At 38.1% G+C, this 20,277-nt stretch overlaps 1 protein-coding gene and 1 long non-coding RNA gene across 5 annotated transcripts in view; one reads left to right on the top strand and one right to left on the bottom strand.

The window, feature by feature from the left end:
• Window positions 1-20,277, bottom strand: part of LOC135160874 (uncharacterized) — a 64,054-nt gene that overhangs the window by 25,466 nt on the left and 18,311 nt on the right. The gene's annotated exons all lie outside the window — the stretch shown is intronic.
• Window positions 1-20,277, top strand: part of LOC135160878 (uncharacterized) — a 64,378-nt gene that overhangs the window by 43,943 nt on the left and 158 nt on the right. The window contains exons 3-5 of one of the 3 annotated variants that reach the window (XR_010298645.1): window positions 1,499-1,713; window positions 4,280-4,312; window positions 5,152-6,772. This is a non-coding gene — a long non-coding RNA (uncharacterized LOC135160878). Of the gene's footprint in view, window positions 1-1,498; window positions 1,714-4,279; window positions 6,773-20,277 lie in introns of those variants that run through there. The other 2 variants (XR_010298644.1, XR_010298646.1) reach the window with 2 other exon arrangements.

Raw genomic sequence — 20,277 nt, 5'->3', positions numbered from 1 at the left:
CCCCGCCAACAGTCTTATCGTCTCTTCTATAAGATAACCCTCATGGCAATGCCTACCGCTGAGCAATATTTTCCAACTGTTTGTAACCCCTCGTGGCGTAGCTACTATCCACATAGATGCATCTGTCCTGATCGTTTATGCAAAATCTTATCCTGTGGGAGTTGGCATTCGGTTAAAATGGCTTTACGCGTCGCTGAGACAAGATGAAAAATACTATTGTGAAGTATTTATAGTTGCTATCGGTGTCGCCATCGATTGGTGGACACTGGCAGCTGAATAATACATTGATTCCTTATCGTTTTATATTTTATGGAGTGAAATAATAGCGTGGAAGATCGAGTCTATAGACGGAGTAGAGCTCAACAACAAGTTAGGGAGAAAAATATTCTTTCAATTTTAAAATCACAAGATTGGTTGTAGAAGAGTTAAAGTGGTTCAGGTTAATCACCAAGTGAAAAAGGGTCTCAACACCTCTAGTTGAAAATCCCAAGATTGTTTAATTATCTTAAGAGGGCATCCTCGTTACCTCACGAATTAATGAGATAATTTTGTTACAAACCACAAGTACCATCTACACCTAAATGGCGCGGATGGAGGGTCTCCTGTGGATAAATATGACGCAAGCTGTGAACGCAAGGCCATGAAATTTTCACTCTTAAGGCACTGTACGCCTCTGTAACAATGCACTTAATCTGTACTCCCCCTCCTCGCTTCTCTTCTACTCTCTAATTAACGAATTAATTGTCGACGACGAAAGGCGTTATCACGAGTGCCACTTGCAGCTCAGGTATTTCAAATTGCGGGAGTTCTTTCACTTCTACTTGTTGCATTTTTCTTGTCAAATTAGTCATGCATGCTGATCGTCGAGGTCAGAGGCAAAAATTCCCTTGTAATAAGCAGTACTCGGTAATGAAAATTTTCTCTATATTTTCCTTGTCCAGAAAGATTCATATTGCGATAAATAAATGAAATATATCCCCCACATATGTTCGTTATATATTTAGGAATACCAGAGGAAAAAATGAATCAACAGATAAAGACCTTCTTCAGGTACATCCCGCTGTACTTCCGGTGAAGCATGACTTTCCCACGGGACACCACCTCCTCATACCTTCATTGTGAATATATCCCATCCCGTCATTGTGAATATATAGATTACCTCGAGAAGAAGCCCTCCGGGAAAGGGGATGGGAGGGGCGGGGGGGGGGGGATAACCAATGTACACATGCACGCTGTGGTTATGCATCTCAGAACGGTGAACGTACCTGAAACAAGTTAAAGAGGAAACCGGACTTTAATTAGATCGCCTTGGAAGAGGTACCTTAGAGACACAAACTGGATTACAGATCGTCATAAAATAACAAGTGGAAGAGGTTGAAGGCTATAAATTGGATTGAAATTGTGCTTGTGTATTAATTATTAGTGGAATTGGATTTAAAAATAAATGTTTTGCTGTTGACGGTGGAAACATTGATGGTGAATTAATTTGACGTTTTAGCCGCAGCCCGACTGATGAGCTGTGAATAATCGTGGCGACGTAGACGAAGCGCACCGAAATATCAGAGGTGTCGAGCATTGTAATCCCCACATCAGCCTTCGGTTATACATCTATTGCTGGCTGACCACCCAGAGGCACTTGTCTGCATCAAAATTCATTCCGGGACAAGGGGATTATCATGCCGATTACATGGGGTGTGCCCTAACATGTGCAAGGTAAAGACTGGAGAATAAATAAAAATCAATATAAAATACTGATAACTCCCAATGCAGTCTCGCAGTACTTACATATTTTCTCATTCTTACGCCCCGGCTATAAAACAGAGAGGACAAATGGATTTGATATCTCAGTTCTCCTTAAAAAGGATGATCGTAATCTTTGCTCTGTGGCTTATTAGGTCTTCCAGTAGAATAATGAAGGATATTGGTAGCGTTTTTAAAAGCAATCTTCTTTAATTTCGGCGTAATTAAATTTCAAGAGGTTGACCATGTAAAAAAATGTAATTTAACTTGATCGGTTATCCAATAATTATTGACATGATAAAAGTGAAGGTAGTGTGTTCTATTTTTTCAATTCTAAATTTATTCTACAATAACAATCTGCGGTACCTCCAGGGTATCACAGCGATATTGAATCGCGATTGTAGGAGGAAGATATTGAGATTGTAAGGGCTTACACACGTCTGGGAAGCGTTGAAAAATGGAAATGGAATGGTAAAGACGTAAAGGGATTATCTTTAGGTTTCTCTCAATCCAAATGCGAGGGGAAGAGTGCCTACACCATTGGTACAAGAAAGCAGAACGCAGGGGATAGAGGAAAACCGACGGTATTCAGGTTGCATATATATCGTTTATGGAGAGATATACGATAGAGAAGTTTCGCCTCTCACCTGCAAATACACAACGCACGTGGGAAATATTATATACCTTGTACATTGAGTAAGGAGATATAAGGCTAGAGTTGAGACACTAACAAATATATTTCAATCCATTTGCAATTAGATAGATGACGAGCTTTTGCCCAGTGAATATTAACTCAGAGGAAATACTAGAAATCGAGTTTTCATTTTTCATTTTTCAATTTTTCTTGTCATTAGAAACGTCCTCCTACTTGACCCCATAAAGTGGCTGATGGAAGAATTACATTATTTTATAATTATTTGGAAACTTTCCGGATTTGCAATTAATTTTTTTGGTAAAAACACTTTCTAAAATTTAAAATTTCTTTTCAAAGAAGAGAAAAAAAGATTAAGAACGGTTCTTTTTACTCATTCAATTGCATTTTTTTAATTACCGACAACTCCCTGACCAACAAAAATACGATATAAATTGCCAGTAGATAAATTAAATTCTGACAGAGACGAACGAACGTGAAATAAGGCTACTGGGATATATCCAGCGAGGGTTAAGCTGTAAACTCAGAGGAGAGGAGGAAAATATTCTGTTTAACGTGTATATAAATATATATATATATATATATATATCGGGCAGCGATTATAATTTTTTTTTCTTATTCTAACCTGAAGCACCCAGGGGGCTCTTTTGAATACCAGTGCCGACCACTGGCACCGGTACTTCATCACCCGATAATGCTTCCAAAATGAATAAGGACCTTAAGAAAAGCAAAGCACGTGGAATAATTGCAAGGCTCTGAATTTTTCTCTTATCCAGTGAAATCTTGCGATTGTTCATCAAACACGTGTTACTGTAAAATTAATTTGCCCAGCTTTTTCTGATGTCTCTATACAACCTTTCCGAGTCATTAAGCCCTCGAGGGATTAGTGTAACACGTGAGCTCTCGACCCTGACACTGCTGGCTGGGCTTGATCAAGGCACCTGATTAAAAGCCCTATGCACTTTATCGCTAGTAATGACAAGAAAGTAAGCAAGATTGTCATTCTTCTTCTTTTAATTCACTCATTGCTCTGGAATTATTCAGGAAATTCCCGGGCAACTTTCACCATCAAACTGCCTTGCGTGAAATTAATCGGCAGTTAGTGAGGTGGCGGCATTGATTGCACGAGAAAAATTTTCTCGGCCAGTCTCAACATAGTTAAGATTTCAACAATTTTTTTGCTCTCGTCAAATAAAATTGAATATTACTCAGAATGATAATTCAAGATTATTTCTCGCGAACCTTTTGTTTTTCACTGAAAAAGCCATTTTTCTATTCATGTGATGTCTTCATACTGATAACATAAAAACCCGGTGTCCTCATTTGCCTTATTAAAATCCAAAACAAAAACCGAAAGGTCACAGTTTACCTCAACAGCCATTTTTCCCCGGTCTTCATTCCCATTGGCTATGAAGACGCGCATTCTGAATAAAGGAGGAGATAAAAATTCGCAAAGATGGATTCGTGGAAAATTGTTGACGGGTATAGATGCCAAAGATAGCTAAAGAGCCTCGAGAGGGCTCGTTTCACTTTCAAGGATGCGTCAGGCCGAGGCGCGCATAAGTTGTATCTCCAGTAGATCTCAAACGTCTCCATACAACTCAGGATAATAGTCGAGAGTACGTGTTTTTTTATCATTTTTTTTTTCTTCTTCTTCTTCACTCGACACAGTCGAAACCCCGTAGAAAATCACAACGACTCATCAACACTGGTTCATCCTCTTTGATTAAAAAATTATCGTGTGAAGTAGATGAACTGGGGACTTGAGAGAGAAAAAACCATTGCACATGAAAAATAGAAATTCTTATGAAGCCTTCGAGATTCCCTACAATTTTTTTTTCTTTTCATATGAAATTGCTAATAACCGGCTATTAACAATTTTTCCAGTGCATGAAGAATAGACCAAGTCGGAGGATGCAGGTGCGTTTACAGGGTGTTGCAAAAAGGGCAAGTAGATGGAGAAAAAAACAGGGGAAGAGTACGTACACTGAGCCGACGATTTTATCGAGAAGAAACCTGTTGGAAGAAGTGTTATTGCGGGGTGCCGTGTATCTCGCGCGTACGATCGCTAATAAATTCCATGGGAGTGCGAGAGGGCCCTAGGCCCTCTCGCATTTCAGTCTTCATGAGACGTTGCGCGCGCCCCAAACGATTCTATGATTATCGTCTGCTCATACAAACGCTCGCATTCGTTCATGTTTTTTTTTTCATTTTCAAAGGATTCGCGCTTGCCGGGAATTAAGATATTCGGATTCGAGCCTCAAGTAGTTTTATTTAACAATTTTTTTTCATTTCATTTCAATTGATTATTCTCCTCGTAAGTAACCGCGTAAATTTATTGAATTGTGAATTTATTGATCGATTCGAATTTTTAAATAATTTTATTATTCCCTCGAATTAACTTTATTCATCGACAATGTTCACCAGTCGAAGCTGATTGATCATGCCTTTAGCCGGGAATATCCTATCATTTATTTCTTTCGTTTCACCTCCATTCGACGAGAGAAACAATATTCCTAAATTCCTAGGCTTATTTTCGCTTTTTCGCAACTAAAAATTAATTTAAATTATTCTTATGCAAGCAAACACTCTGACACTTAGTATTATTCTCAATTATTCACGCTTTCCAGTCATTTAGAATTAATTAATAATCACCGAAAAAAAAAATTCCTTCCATTATTGATCCGAGTATATTGACAATTCATAACATCAGCCGCCAATAGAAATACCCATGAAATAGCATTTTTTGAAATTGTCAGTCCCAGCAACTTGTCGAGCCAGGCTAATTGGTCGAGGGAGTGTATACATATACCTTGGGTACATTCATATGAGATACGACGTATTTACCGGAGGGATAATGAAGGATTTTTCACGTGGAAAATGCTGGAGGTGCCGAGCCAGCGAGCCAGTGTGGGCAGTCGCAGTCACCAAGGGGAGACTCCGCGATGTACCGAGTGTGAAGGAAAAAAAAACATGTAAAACCCATTCATAAAACAAAATGGAGGGGAAATAAGGAGTGAGGAACGTGCTGGGATGATTTGTTGCAGGCATCCTCAGTGTGGGTAAGACCGATCGTTCCATCCTTTTCGATGGGAAAAAAATTAGTGGAGAATACTTTACTCAGGCAACGAATAAATCTTAGCACTAAATCAAAATGATAAAAATAATTTCTTAAGGGATTTTTTTTCCTTGGAAAATATTCAGAGAATTAAACACGACATTTTCGGTGAGATTAATAGGTATTTGATAACTGTTAGGAGTTAACAGGTGTATTGTCGAGAAGTATTAGGTCAGATACTCACCTTATTCAAGTTATTTTTCAAGAATTTCGTATTGTACTGTCTTTCCAAGTTGCTGGCAAAACTCCCCAAAAATTAATGTTAATTTTAATTATTTAATATGAATTTTTCAATTTTTTATTGAATTAAAAACGTAGGACTTTCAACGTGATTAATAAACGTCTGATACTTGTCTAGACTCGGCATGGCTGCCCTGAAAAATACCATTGCAATCGATAATTAGAGGATGGATTATCGTTGGAAAACTAGTCGAGTACATGTTAAAAATGAATTTCGCTATGGTCTCAGCATCCTCTCTACCTCCACACATTTACTGTTACTTGGCCTGACTCTCCTCTTTTTCAATTGCCCTGTGAATGCAATATGCACACAGAGACAAGAATGCCGCTTCTTGCTCCACCTCATATACCTCCACTATCATTTGCAATCCACCCATAGATCTAGCACTAAAACCCAAGACTTTTGTTTGTCTATTCCCAACATATGTGGGTGTCTGGGCTTTCACCGCCTCCATTAACACGTCTGTGTCTGTGCGTGTGTACACTCTATGAAATATAATGTTGTAGATATGTACGTAGAGTCACATGGATAATTACACACAAGTTTGAGAGACTGTAATAGTTTGGTTCAAGAATTTATAAAAATTCGTGGTGGGATTTTAGACAATCGGTTGAATAAGAGCATGGAACCTTTTATTAAGTTTATTTGATTTGCGTATTATGGATTGGGACATGTTAAATGTATTAATCACTTTATTACATTAATTTGCTGGGAGAATGGTAACATATGAGATTTGCTCTTGTCTTGTAGAACCTTTAGAAGAGAAAAAAAAAAAAAAAACTATTACGTGGACAGTTTGGTCATTTTTCCGGAATATCTCTCGCCGTGCAGTTTTAGACGAGCTGAATCCCCTCTCCACATAAGCATCACAATAATAAGAGCAAAAAATAGGAAGAAAATGGGGTTGAAGGAACGGGGTAAGAAGTTGTCGGGCAAGCATGGTGTATATGTAGCTTGCCAGCATGCAAATGGATCCTTCAACTCGGTGGTTCCCCTCAGCGCATCCGGTGGGACGATGCACTCGCGTGAGTACACGCGAGGATACCGCCTCGTTTCACAGGCTCATCCCTATGCCATTAACTCAAAGGACCATTTACGTGGGGCTAACCGATATAAGAGTACGAAGGGGCTATTGACTTTTTGCTTGATCACGATTTCCTATTGTGAGAATTATATTTGACACATGAAAACTAATGAAGATGAGTTTAAGATAGTTGAATTCTCAATGTTAAAAATATTCTCAACCAAGCGCTTGTAAAAAAACCTTGGGAAATACACAACTTCATTCATTATTTCCTCAATTCACATATTAATAACAATGAGGAGAGTACATATTGACAAGTGAAAAATGCCACTTTCGAGACAGTCGAAGGTCATCTTCCAGGCACACTGGAAAACGACACCTGTGCCTCGACGGGGTCGGTAACTCGTACGTGCACTCGGCCATCTCGGAAAAGCCCTCCCTCCAATGTCCAGCTGCGCGTTACGTTGTAACAGCGCCTGGAATAATCGCCAGGGGGAGGGCGACTAATGGCGCAAGAATTATCATACGAGACTGCTCTCGCAAATAGAACGAGAGAGAGAGAGAGAGAGAGAGAGAGAGAGAGAGAGAGAGAGAGAGAGAGAGAGAGAGAGATAGAGAGGATGAGCTGGATTATATGGAAGGTTATTCCGATATGCTCGAACAACTTTAATGTCCGTTCGAAGCATCCTACGGCAAACGTTGACGTTCAACTGACTCTTTTCGCCCCTTGATTGGCAACAGTTATTGATGGCTTACGGAATAGTTTTAACGTCAGGGCTCTCGCACGCCAGTTTTTCCTCACTTTCGCTGCCGAGTTTATGAGAAATCTCGAGAATCTAAATGAAAATTAATGAAAACTAACCGCAAAATAAATCAAGACGTTTTTAAAAATATATTTTTACTCTTAATTGATCGTAATGGTGATTATGTTTAATTATTTATTAATGACTCTGGCGGTAATGCGAGCCTCAGTATTTCCTTATTACAAAGAATGACGGTAATAATTCGTTGGGGATGATGTACCAACGTCTAATTGCACCAACAAGATTCTACCTGCAGCTGCAGTGAGTTACATTTACGAGCATGTGGGTGTTCACAGGAATATCTCCGTTTTTTTTTCGCCTAGTCACGGGTCATTCCGAGCTAATGGAGGACGGATAAACTGTTAGAGGTATTTAGTTAAAATTTTCGGTAGACTTTTTGGAAAGTTTTATCATGATCGGTGCAAATATTATTCAGGTCTTTATTTCGCCGCTAATAATGGGGGAATATTTATAATTATATTATTAATGTGCATCGACCAAGTCACATTTGTTTAATATCGAAAAATTTTCCTTTTCCCACAAAACACACATGTGTTGAAAAATAGTGTTCGAGACTCGAGGAGAATTACTTTCAGCATTGCAAGGGAAAGAGAGGGAATTTTAGCAACTTAATAAATCTGCAACGTGGCAATATTAAAGCTAGTACTTGAGGAAGTTTAGAAAACGGTAAAAGCGCAATCATTGTTTGGCATGCACACACAGGATGAAACTAGAAGCTTGTCCCTGAGGATTTAAGACCTCCGGTTAACGCTAAGGATTTTTCTTATTTTATTATAATATCTTCCTAGTATGTAGTTGGGTTTATAGTGTGCCGCTTGCATGGGAACCGCTCGGTGAAAGGAATCGCGCGGGCCCTCTGTGTGTACATTGTGAATGCTGGGGTTTTGATGAAAAAATAGTTGAGAGGATGCAAGAGCTTCCTTTAATATTTTTTTCTACAGTGGAAGAAATTTGAGTGACAGCCATTTTTAGAAGTGATGTAGAGGGAGAGCTATTGAAATTATAATGTTTTGTGAACGATTAGGTTCTGAAAATTATTGGCATTTATTTAAGACTCTAGTACTCTATAAATTGGAAATCCTATTGTAAAGAAGACAACCATCGAAACTATCAATATCTGTGAGGGGGCGTTCAGTCTCGTAATAAAAAATACCAGAGTCATTCAAATATTTCCTAATTGAATCGATTGAAATTCCTAACAAGTGCATCGGAAAAATCAGCCCTTGTGAGGCGAGTCAATGCAGTGCATGTCTGGCTAGTAGGGTATTTTCTCCTTCGTTAATCGTTAAATACCTCGTAACATTTTTTTCGGAAAAATTTTTCTAATAAAAAACTCTATAATTATGAATTTCAAACTACGACTTAATAAATTTCGGTATTTTTTTCGCCTGTACATAAACAATGCACAAAAGACTGCCTGCAGGGAAGTTGCGCGTGCGCTCAAGAGACGACGTGTGAAATAAGAATGCGCCCTGAACGATATTATTATATATATGAACCGCGCACGAGTCTGTTTAACATGTATACGAAAAAACAGGTAAATAAAATTGCAGGAGGGAATGAGTGGCCATGCCCCCATCCTTCTCATTATCGTAAAGCTGAGGAGCAGACAAGTTGCCTCGAGAAGGCGACAAGGAAATTACACAGTATCATTTTTTTTATGCCCTTAAATTTGACAAAATGAGCCGATGTAACTGCGATTAAATTGCATCCGAATTGAATATTTTCCATTGTCATTGAATGCCGATTTTTCTTGCCTTTTATTATCTCCAGGGGTAGTGTCATTGCTCTATATGAAAAGTGGTGACTACAAAATATAGGAGGGGCCTTGCCTCTTCAGTGTGTGGATAACTAAAAAATACCACGTCTATATTTCCGAAAAGATCTGGGAAAATCTGATGTTAAGAGTTGGAATCAAATGCAGGAAATCAAATAAGGAAACGTGCGAGAAACATTTGCACCCTGACGTAATAGTTTTCTACGACGAGCCCCGTGTAACCGCATCGCAGTGAAGAAAGAGCGTGTAAAGTTTATTCACGGGTTACAACGAACAACCCATCGAATTTGCGATGTTCACCGTTGACAAATGTAGAGAAAAAAAATTAATATTAAATTTGACGAGAAAAAAACAATGAGGTTTAATTACGCGGATGAAAATCCATCAACATCCTCTTCGAGAACGTATCATCGAGGACGTAACACGTCTTAAATTGGTTTTTTTTTTATTTATTCGATACTATTCACCATGACCGCAATTAAAATTACAACAGATTGTTAGATTGTTTCAGAGAAAAAATATCTGAATATCATAACAAGAGAAAATAATGGGCTTTATCGATGGTTTATCGATTCGCGTAACAGACCAATACCACGCTTAATTGTGCCAGCGGTGTGTGTTTATAAAATCGATGAAGTCATCGAGGCCATCAGCCACACCGATCCATCATTGTGTTGAAAATCATCTTGTTTAGTTCCCAGCAGGATGTGTTTGTGTTTTGGTCGCATACAAAACACGATTTAAATCCAGAATTCACGCAACAAAATATGTCAAAAGGCATTGCTTTCTCATTAGCAATTTGCGCAAAAGTTAAATGATCTTTCAAAATGAATTAGTGAAAAATGGGAGACCAAGTGAACGAGTGTGTGGTGTGCAAATGATCGGAAGACTTATCACCTATCGACCTCTCTCTCTCTCTCTCTGTATCTGTTACTGAGACACCGTGCTATCAACAATCCCATGAGAAAACGTGCATGTAGCTTTAGGTTTCTTAATAGAAGTTGTGTACGACTAAATTTTTATGCAATAAGTGCAGAGAGTTTCCATAGCTTCATGGTTATTTCTATTCGTATGTTAGATTGATTCTTGTAGGATTAAATACATCAACAATTTTGGCAAAAAGAAAAACAAATAAAATTCAACAGTATATTCCTGTATCAAAATGGCATTCTTAAATAAGAGATTTAATCTTGGAATCAATGCTTTCGATTCTTGTAAATGGAGAAGTGCACCATCAACTCTGTCCCATGTTTTCAACTCTGGGACGTAATAATGATCTCAATGCTATCGTCATCCTCGATGTATACATTCAATACTCGAGATATACGAATGACTGAGGGAAGAAGAAGAGGTCTATGTATAAGCTCATGGTACAGTGGAACGACCGGTTTCCGATTTATACCCAGGAGTCATTTTCTTCACGACGTTGTTAGTTGCTACTGAGGGGAATATGGAAGAGGTGGGGTGGATATTTCTTTAACGATGCCCATACGTGAATGTCAAGAGTGATGGGGACATAAGGGCTACACCGCAAATGGCTGTGGGCTTTAAACTTTTAGTTAAAACTATTATTTATATATTGCTGGGTATTAATTTAATGGTGCACTAAAAGTCTTGTGAAATATTGAATTAGAACAATGACAGAAAATGAATGCAATTTTGTATAACGTTGACTAGTCATTTTACTGAATGCGACGTTTCTGTTCGTGAGACAGAATCCCTTGGCTTTGGATTAGAAAGTTTGGTAAGGTTAAATTGGTGGAAATTTCTGTATAATATTTATAAAAAAAAGTTTCAGTGCCACGAACTTGACAATGCTAGTAAAAGTATACTAAAGGGATATTAGAGGACGTCTATTAACTCTGTAGGGTGATATGTCGTTTTTTCTCGGCCAAAAAATTAAAAAAGGAGAGTAAAAAAATTAATATTTCAAAAACTAAGAATCCAATTTAGAAGTATTTTCTGAATTCGTCAACATCAACTATATCCATGAACAAATAATATCATAATCCAGTTGTTTTCCATTCGTTATGAAAAAGCAAACAAATATAAAACCATGAATCGATTAATTTGTCCCTTAAATGACGCTATGGAATTGCATTACGTAGAGAAACCGGTTGAATGAAAAATTTATAAAAAGCAATTAATCACAATTCTATCGAACACAATCGACACACTGACACTGGCTGTCGCACGCGCAAGCACCTGAACGAACGAAATGGAACGTAATTGAACTTAATAACACTATCGCTTGACTCTATCTTCTCACTCGAATCCATTCCAATCAACCTCAGCATTCGCGCCATGTTGCCGTCATTGTGCGGTTTAAAAATCTCCGAGACACGGGGGTGAGAGGAAAAAACACAAAAGTTTAGCTGGTGAAGAGCGGTTTATCCACTCCTCCACTCTCCAGGGGCTTCAGCATTCGGCTGGGCCTCCTCTCATCTCCGTCTGCGGTTGTAAACCAACCGCTGAGACACAGCCACCAATGTCTGGCAATTTGCACTTTGGTGATATTACGTGTGTCTGCACAGGACAATGAAGTACAACGTATGCCGAAGCAGGCGTTGAAATAGAATAACATGTGTCGGCACCAACACCACTCAAGTTACGAGAAAAAAATTTGACAGTGGGTAGATTGTACTGCCACATTAGCATAAATATTCCATTGTGAAAAATGTTTATTCTATGAGCATTCAATATTCACTCTTCAGTCGGGAAGTCGGATGCGCTGGTAGAATATTCTTCAATTTAATCAAATTAAATAAGCAATTAAATATACATACATGATAGAAGGAACAATTGATTTTCATTGCAAAAATTAATTTATTGTTATTCAAGTGGCTGCAATTAGAGAAGAATCCGGTTATGTACTTTGTGACTCAAAAATAGTTAAAGTATGGATTACTTTAATTGCAGTTAAACGACGGTGATGTTGATAAAGGCCATTTGAATCTATTCTGATTCCAGAAGCTCGTTAGTATCCAATTAAAACCGCCATAATTTATTGTCCTTTTTCAAGGATATTATTCTATTTTATACGTGGAGAGATGCACTGCATGGTATGAGTTGAATTTTTCAAATGTCAACAGTTGTATATTAATTTCACTGAGTTATGCGAGTGAAATGGGTTCAGATCGCCATTGGAATTCTAAAGAGAGAGAGGAAAAGGGAAAATGCAATTGTACAGATTACAGCCAGCAATTCAAATCGAAAAACAGGCCTTCCTGCGTATGATACCGGTAACACCTCACCGAGGATCACGATTGTTATTTAATGTTCAAGCACGGGTAAAAAAAAAACACTTTTTCAGGCAAAATGCAGAAAGCTACAAAGCCAACTGTTTTGTTACTTAAAGTAAAACAAAAAATCCTAACAGTTTTTGTTTACCATGTCGAAAATTACAATTTCTTACAGCCACCAATCATTATATTTAAAAACTTGTCAATTATCGACATCAATAATAATCCAGAGGAATTTTAATAACAATGCTCTATCTCTCCTCCATCTCCATGATTTGAGAAATTTTGTAACGACGATGAGTTTCATCAGAGGATTCAGTTACTACAGCCACAGCTACTTCGGGTATAACCAAATGTTAAAATCACCCCTTCGATCAATAATAATTTGCTGATCGGTCTAATGTGGACGGATGATTGGGCATTGTCTGGGGCAACCTCGAAGCGAGATCCCTGGGGCGCAATAAAATGTGGGAAAATCTACCGAGACTAATCGTAAAATATCTCCAGTACAAGAGCCTTAATATCCAGTGCATTACAACAAAATAAAACAATAATAATGAGAATTTTGATTACGGTAACTAGATGGAATTTTCATTATTTTTACAGACAATGTGCTCTCAGTAAAAACTGAGATTTCACCCGAATGATTGACTATTCTGAAACTACTAATTAAATACTCTGCAATAAATATATTTAGAGTATAAAAAAACAATAGTTACTGAAATTTTCCTCATTTTTATCATGTTTCAAGGAACTGATTTCCCTATGCCATTTAAAATTTTCAATAACTCCCGATGAAACACCCTTTTATATAATTGAAATTATTTATTTTCCCACTTGGGTGATATCTCTTAATATTAGCTGCAAAAAATCACTGAATTTCTTATTCCCATTGAAAAAGGAAAAAGAAGTTTCTTTTGGCTGGGTCTCCCATATCTCCCTGTTTAGACAATAAAATTTATAGGCTCATATAAATACTGACCATTAAAATCACTCAGAGGAAATAACTTCATGCACGTCATAACTCAGGGCTGCCCAGTGAAAGCGGCGCGTTGAAAAGCCCGTTAAGTGAATCAATTCCACTTGTCAATTGATTCACATTTCCTGGGAAAATGTCGCTAGCGGAAGGACAATAAAATAATGTTAAGGAGATTGTAAATCGATGAAAAAACACGTCACCTGGTGCACAACGTGAGACTGCATAGATTACCGCGACTCTCGCGATCTTTATGATTTCATAATGTTCTCTGTGGGCGCGCCACGGTCACAGCCTTGCAATCGCAACCATTTTTCCTATCCCCCTTCAAATAAATTACTATGCGTAATATTAATTTGTCGTAGCATTAGTAGAATCATTACATTGAATTCCACACAGTATCACATCATATTAATTTGGTCTCCATTGCGGTATTCCACGTTACCCCATGCGGCTCGCAAATAATGTAATGAATTATTTATATCATACGGTCCTAACCCATGCAGCGATATCTCTTCAATAGCCGGAATTGAAATCATCTCCGTTATTAGTTTCTTAGACGTTGATTTAATAAATTGTCAGTTTATGTGAATGGAAGAGAGAGGTATGTTTTACGAAACATCGGAATGCACGAGTTACTTTTCACAGTCACAACGAATTTATGTGCCTCATAGGTAGCGCACACGCCGATTATTTTCTTGTATTGAGCACCACTCGACTCTCAGAATAAGGATTTAATCAGATAAACGCCAGTTTAATTTACTCTTGGAATTATTAATGGCCATTATTTCGGATGGGTTAAAGTAATCTAGGGAAAATTCCACAAGATGTGACACGTCTATCTGTTTTCTCTCAACAAATTGGGCGAGATTTCTTATACCCCATAAAGAGAAATATTGAGGAAAACTTATGGAACAAGGGGAATCGTTTTCTCTAGAAATTTAAAACGTCCAGCAAATTCTCTGGTGCATCCCTCAACCAAATATAAAATTGTCATTTTTATGAAAAAGTAAAGTCTTGAGGGCAGTTTCCCATTTAATGTACTTCCAAAATCAACAAATTTAATAAAACGAGACTAAAGTATATGAAAAATCTTGAAATTTATAACAAAAATTTATATGAAATTTTCACGGACATACAGGAAAAAATACACTCTTGCCCGTATTAAATTCTCACTGCTGGCATGAGAATTTTTCTAAAAAAAAAAATATTTCTCGCACACGACTATTCCTTGCCATTTATTCCAATTCAACCGCATACCCTTCAGCGCTGGGTAATGACTAATGCAATTTCACCATTAAAGTACCTCTTTGGGAATCAAGGACGGGTTCTCGACCGCTGCGCACTCGCGATCCCGATCATTTTTTGTTCCCTCAGTACTCTGTGTCATCCTCGCAGAAAAAATCATCGACTCGAAGCTGTATCATAAGGCGTGTATTTATCTTAAAATAGACCATCAGGAATTGTGATGGGGGGGGGGGGGGGGCGTGTGTGTGACGAAGAGGCGGAATTAATTAAGCGGTCGGATTGTAATTGTTGTTTCATGATTGATTTTTTAAAACTCTCGGCCTTCACTCTTCTTTGTGCTTCGCGGAGTTCAAGTTATTCCCCTCCCTCCGCATCTACTCAGGCAATGATTGACAAAAAATTGATCGATCTCTCAATCAATCGACCAGTTTGAAAAGCGCATAAAAATAAAATCAAAGTGAATGCCTGTTTGTGCGAAATCTAATAATTAATTGACAGACATTTCGGTATTTTTATTCCACTAAATTATGTGGATAATACGCCTGTCTTCGGTGCTGTCTTTAGCGCGCCAGGATATCGATGGGGAGAAGGTGTACACATAATAAAAATCGAGCAAATAGCGTTGGACAAGCGTGTAATGCTCGAGGCAACTTTTGCACTGTGGTAGAGCCCTAGAATGATAGCCGTAAGCGCTCTGTCTGTTGGCTCCAAGTTCAGGGTTTTATTGCTCTACATTCACCATAGTAATTCTCAAGTCTGAAGGTTTTATTAGTATCTAGGGGATCACTTTAGATGGAGTGAACCTTTTCTTTTCTCTGTGCGATTTCCCGGTGAGAGTAATTTACGTAATTTACATTCGAGAAATCTCAATGATGATACGGGAATAGAAAAAAAAGTAAGTGGAATGCCTGAAATTAATCGATGTAGAAAAAAAAATGAATAGTACAGAGTCCGAGCCGATGCTGATAGTCAGCAAGTAACGATTATTGCATAATATCTAGGTTATTACTGAGATAGGACACGATCATTGCATTGCGGTCTGAAAATATGTCCAGTGGCAAAGGACACTCTTGGTACGACCTAGTGGTAAAGTCCACTCTTGGTACGACGAAGTGGTAAAGGACACTATTGGTAGGACGGAGTGGTAAAGGCCACTCTTGGTACGACGTAGTAGTAAAGGCTGCTCTTGGCATGCTCTTGACATGGTAGTCAATTGAGAAAATACAAAACACCACGGGAAACCCACATGCACTTCTATAGTTGATCAGTAATGTTCACTAGAGTAGCAGTGAGTGAGAAAATTTTTACTAATATTCATAGACGGTATTCTCAATTATGGAATTGCTTGAAATTTCAGCTAAAAATTTTACATGACTTGAAATCGAAAAATCAATCACCAATGTACGTCTGTCTTATGCAATAGATATTGATACCGTTAAGTAGATGAGTGAAATTCATCTGCACCATGAACTTAATCCTTGAATAATCCACGTCAAAGTCCAGCTCAACCTTGCCGCTTACCTGGAATTAAACAAAAATAAAGAGAATTAGAACATTGCAAATGTTTCTACCTTTAAATAAAAAAATAGCAATTCCATTGAATACACCAGAATGCAAATGATTTTTGAATTTAAAAATGCACAGAAACTTTGTGGGAATGAGTGAGAGCTAAAAAATTTCATAATTTTGTATTTGAAATTTTCGTCGTAATTTTCTAACAGTGTATCCGCATGTTTTATGAATTGCGTTGGCCAGCGCTTAGGTTAAGTGCCAGTGGATCGTGAGAAAATCTTGGAAATTGCACGGCTGTGGACGATTAAGCATGTAAATATATTCAATGAAGGCGATTATATGGAGCTCCAGTAGCGAACTTGATCCAGTCAACAGCGCTAATAACCTCGATTGATCTGTACTCACAAGAATACAGACGCAATGTCTGAGGTCTCGGATTACCTCGGTTGACATTATAACGCTTGAACACTAATTTATCATTGACTTAATGCATCAGTTAATTAGTCAATGAATTATATTTTCATTCCAATGACTAATGTCACCCATTCGGTTACACAACGAATGATGACTCGAGTTTTAATAGCAATTCACTCGATGGAATCCAAGTCTCTGGATTTTCCTTCTTATTTTCTAAGATTAGACGATAGATTAAGAAAACGAGAGTAGCCTCGCAGCCACACCACAGAGCTGTGAAGGCTTTTTTTTGCAGAGGCACCGGTGGTTTGTGCAATCGGGCGAGGTCGACCGCACTGGGTGTCATCGAGCACTCTAGCTGTTTTAATGTCGGTATTTTGTCATGCCAAGATGTAGAGAAGATTCCAGGGCAAAATTCATTTTTTCACATTTAAAGTTTGCACTTATTTCATTTTTCATCTTCTACTTGACAGAAAATTCCGCACTGCCATTCCCTGGAATGAGTTGATGTCAGATTGTATGTTATAGTACTGCTATTTAGAGAATCCCACTGCTAAATTGATTGGAAATTCACAGAATTGACAATTCAACAGCGGCTATTATTTCTCGTTCAATGAACTTTGAATAATGCAATTGCCTTGTCACAATTTCATTTGTGCATTAATCTAACCGTTGTAATACTACCTCAAGGCCCATACACTCGTGGTGTTAATTGCTTGACTAAAAATTTCAAGATTTGGTAGTCGTTCCTAGAAAAACTCTGATCAAACTTGTCAATGCATTATTTCTCACTTTTTTCCTGATTTGAATAGAAGTACCGCTACATTGTGCGTGTCCTCTGCTCAATTCTCCCAAAAAAAGATTCTATTCTGAGGGGCCGCCATAACTTCGCCCTTTTTTTTATTCTAAACATGCCTGAGATTTTTTATTTTGTGGATTTTTTATTTTCAAATTCACAAGAGGCTTCGATCCTCTGGGCGTGCATTTTTTGAACGCACAAGGACGCATTTCGGTCTCACGAGAAATTTCAAGGCTGAGATGATACCAAAATTGGGTAGTCGACGTTTACGATGTTGAGAAGATGCTTCCCCATCCTGCCATTGTCGGCAGACCCTTTCAAGGTCGAGTGATTCAGAAAAAGATGGGTGGATGGGGAGGAGGGGGGACGAGGTCTTAAATCATGCTGACGTGTTTTCAACAAAAATTATAGACACTGTTGGCGAGTCACTGGTGCTGAGATCGTTTAATATTTATGTAACTGCATTTTGAGTTCATGTTTTGGGCCACCCAACGAAGGGGAAATCTAATTCCCATGACATGCAGTTGCAATGAGAATAAATGATGAGAATATGGATGGCCCAGTCTCAGTCAATGAGCTTATGTCCCCCCGATGATCGAAATGTAATCACCTGGAGAGTCGCTTGATCTATTAATAACTTTCGTTTTATTCTGTTAATATTGTTCATCTTACTATCAAATGCAATTGCCCTTTCTAACATCCCATTAGTCATCGTTATGTTTTAAATATAAAACGCTTACATTTAAATTGAAAGATAATCTCAATATAATTTTTCATTGAATTTTTTATATCATCCTACATATGCTCTCATCGCTACAGAAATCAGCCAGAGTTAATAAATTTTATCGGCTGATATGGGAGTCTCATTAATTTCCAAGTCTTAATTAGTTTAGATCTTAATTTGCACTTGTCATCCTTTGAACATTTTTTTAACTAAAAAGGATTGTTGGTTTAGATCATTCGGTCAGGTCTTCAGTGATGGTGATGACCGTTAAATCGGTCAGTCGGTTGACAAACTACACAGAGCAAGAGAGAGAGAGAGAGAGAGAAAACAAATCAACTCCAAGTACAAAATCAAGTATTTCCATCGGTTGTATCTCATTGTACCGCTACGACGACCCAGATATACTGCTCGCTGCTCGGGATTCCATACAAAAGAGTATTCATGTACACCCGAACGAAGCCTACTTTTCTTCTTCCTGTATTTAACGAAAATCACAGGAGGAATTATATTTATTTTTGGTGAATGTAATAAAATCTGTCATACTTATGAATACGAGAAGTAGAAAGTGGAAATTACCATACCTGGAGTTATGTAAATTTCTCTGGTAACTTGGATTTTGCTTCAATTTTCGTACAAGGAGATTATTCTACAATTAGCAATCAACTATCTATAAATTTTCGATCTGAGAAAAATGTGAAATTAGTAAATGGTATTTAATTGTTTCTTATCATTTTTCTCATTTCTTTCAATCTTTTCTACCAGTTTAGAAGTCCCAAATGTCATTCAAATTACCAAGAGATCTTTTTAATATTCTCCCCCAGAGAATAAATAAATTCCCACAAGGGGAATTCTAATGAACCGCTCGGCCCACGGCGCATATGAAACCCAATATTTTTTCTTGCCCGACTAAATTGAAATATCCGAAGGGCTTCTAATGGAAAAAATAAACAAAATGATGAAGACATCAGAAATCATTGGCCCTCAGCTCCCCCCGTCCCCCTTCTTCGGATTCCTCTTTATCAATGCCGATTGAATCTTCATCTTCGCCGTTTATATTATCCTTTTGCTTTCATTATTATCTTAAAGTGCCTAGAGGATGCACGTAATACAAGTTTTAGTCGTTGCACAGAGAAACTCTGAGACTTGGGGTTCTGGGAAATTCACGTCGTGATGCTGCGTCTTCATTACCTGGCGCACACTCGACACTTAAACTTCTTCATGCACAAGAGCCATGATCAAATACTCACGTATATCCTGGAGTTGGAAAAAAATATCATTACATAGTCACAAAGCCAGCCCCCTAGCCATGAAATCCATTATTTCTCGGAAGAACTTTATGATTGTATTTTTTTCTGCGGACACACCTTGCCACTTTTTTTATTTATTATTTTGTCAATTTGTGTGTACAAATTGTTGGTGCCTCAACTTGTGAATCGGCCGCTATGTTCTGTGACAAAAGACAACGGGTAATAACGCATGTCCTCGTGCCACATTCGCTCAAGAAAGCATATAGTCTGAGATCCTCTCTTTCCTCCCTGCAAACTACTTACAATATTTATGTTCCGACGGCGCAATTGATGAACAACTGATTTTTTTTAACGTTAACCGTGAAAGTGAGGGACGAGGCGTTGTGAATTTCTTTATTCTTCGATTTTGCTTTACGAGGAAAGATTTTTTTTTCCTTTTGAGGCATTGATGTTGGCTGATCCAGCGGCAAAGGACGTGGACGGTCAGACGTATTCATAAACGGTTCATATAATTCCCCCCCCCCCTCCCCGTGACATTAACACACATTCAGTACAACATAGACAGCGGATTCGCGGCATCCGCCATTGTTTAATGTACGTGCTGTGTTTTGCACTGCGGACGATTTCACAACCAAGCGTGGAATCATGACGACGTTATATTCATATTCAGACTTCTCAACTACTTCAAAAGCAATACGTGTGCACGTTGCCATCGCCAACGCAGAGCATAAATGTAGAA

Source organism: Diachasmimorpha longicaudata, chromosome 3 (genome assembly GCF_034640455.1).
Source record: "Diachasmimorpha longicaudata isolate KC_UGA_2023 chromosome 3, iyDiaLong2, whole genome shotgun sequence".
Classification (NCBI taxonomy): Eukaryota; Metazoa; Arthropoda; class Insecta; order Hymenoptera; family Braconidae; genus Diachasmimorpha; species Diachasmimorpha longicaudata.
This window is presented reverse-complemented; position numbering and strand designations above follow the sequence as displayed.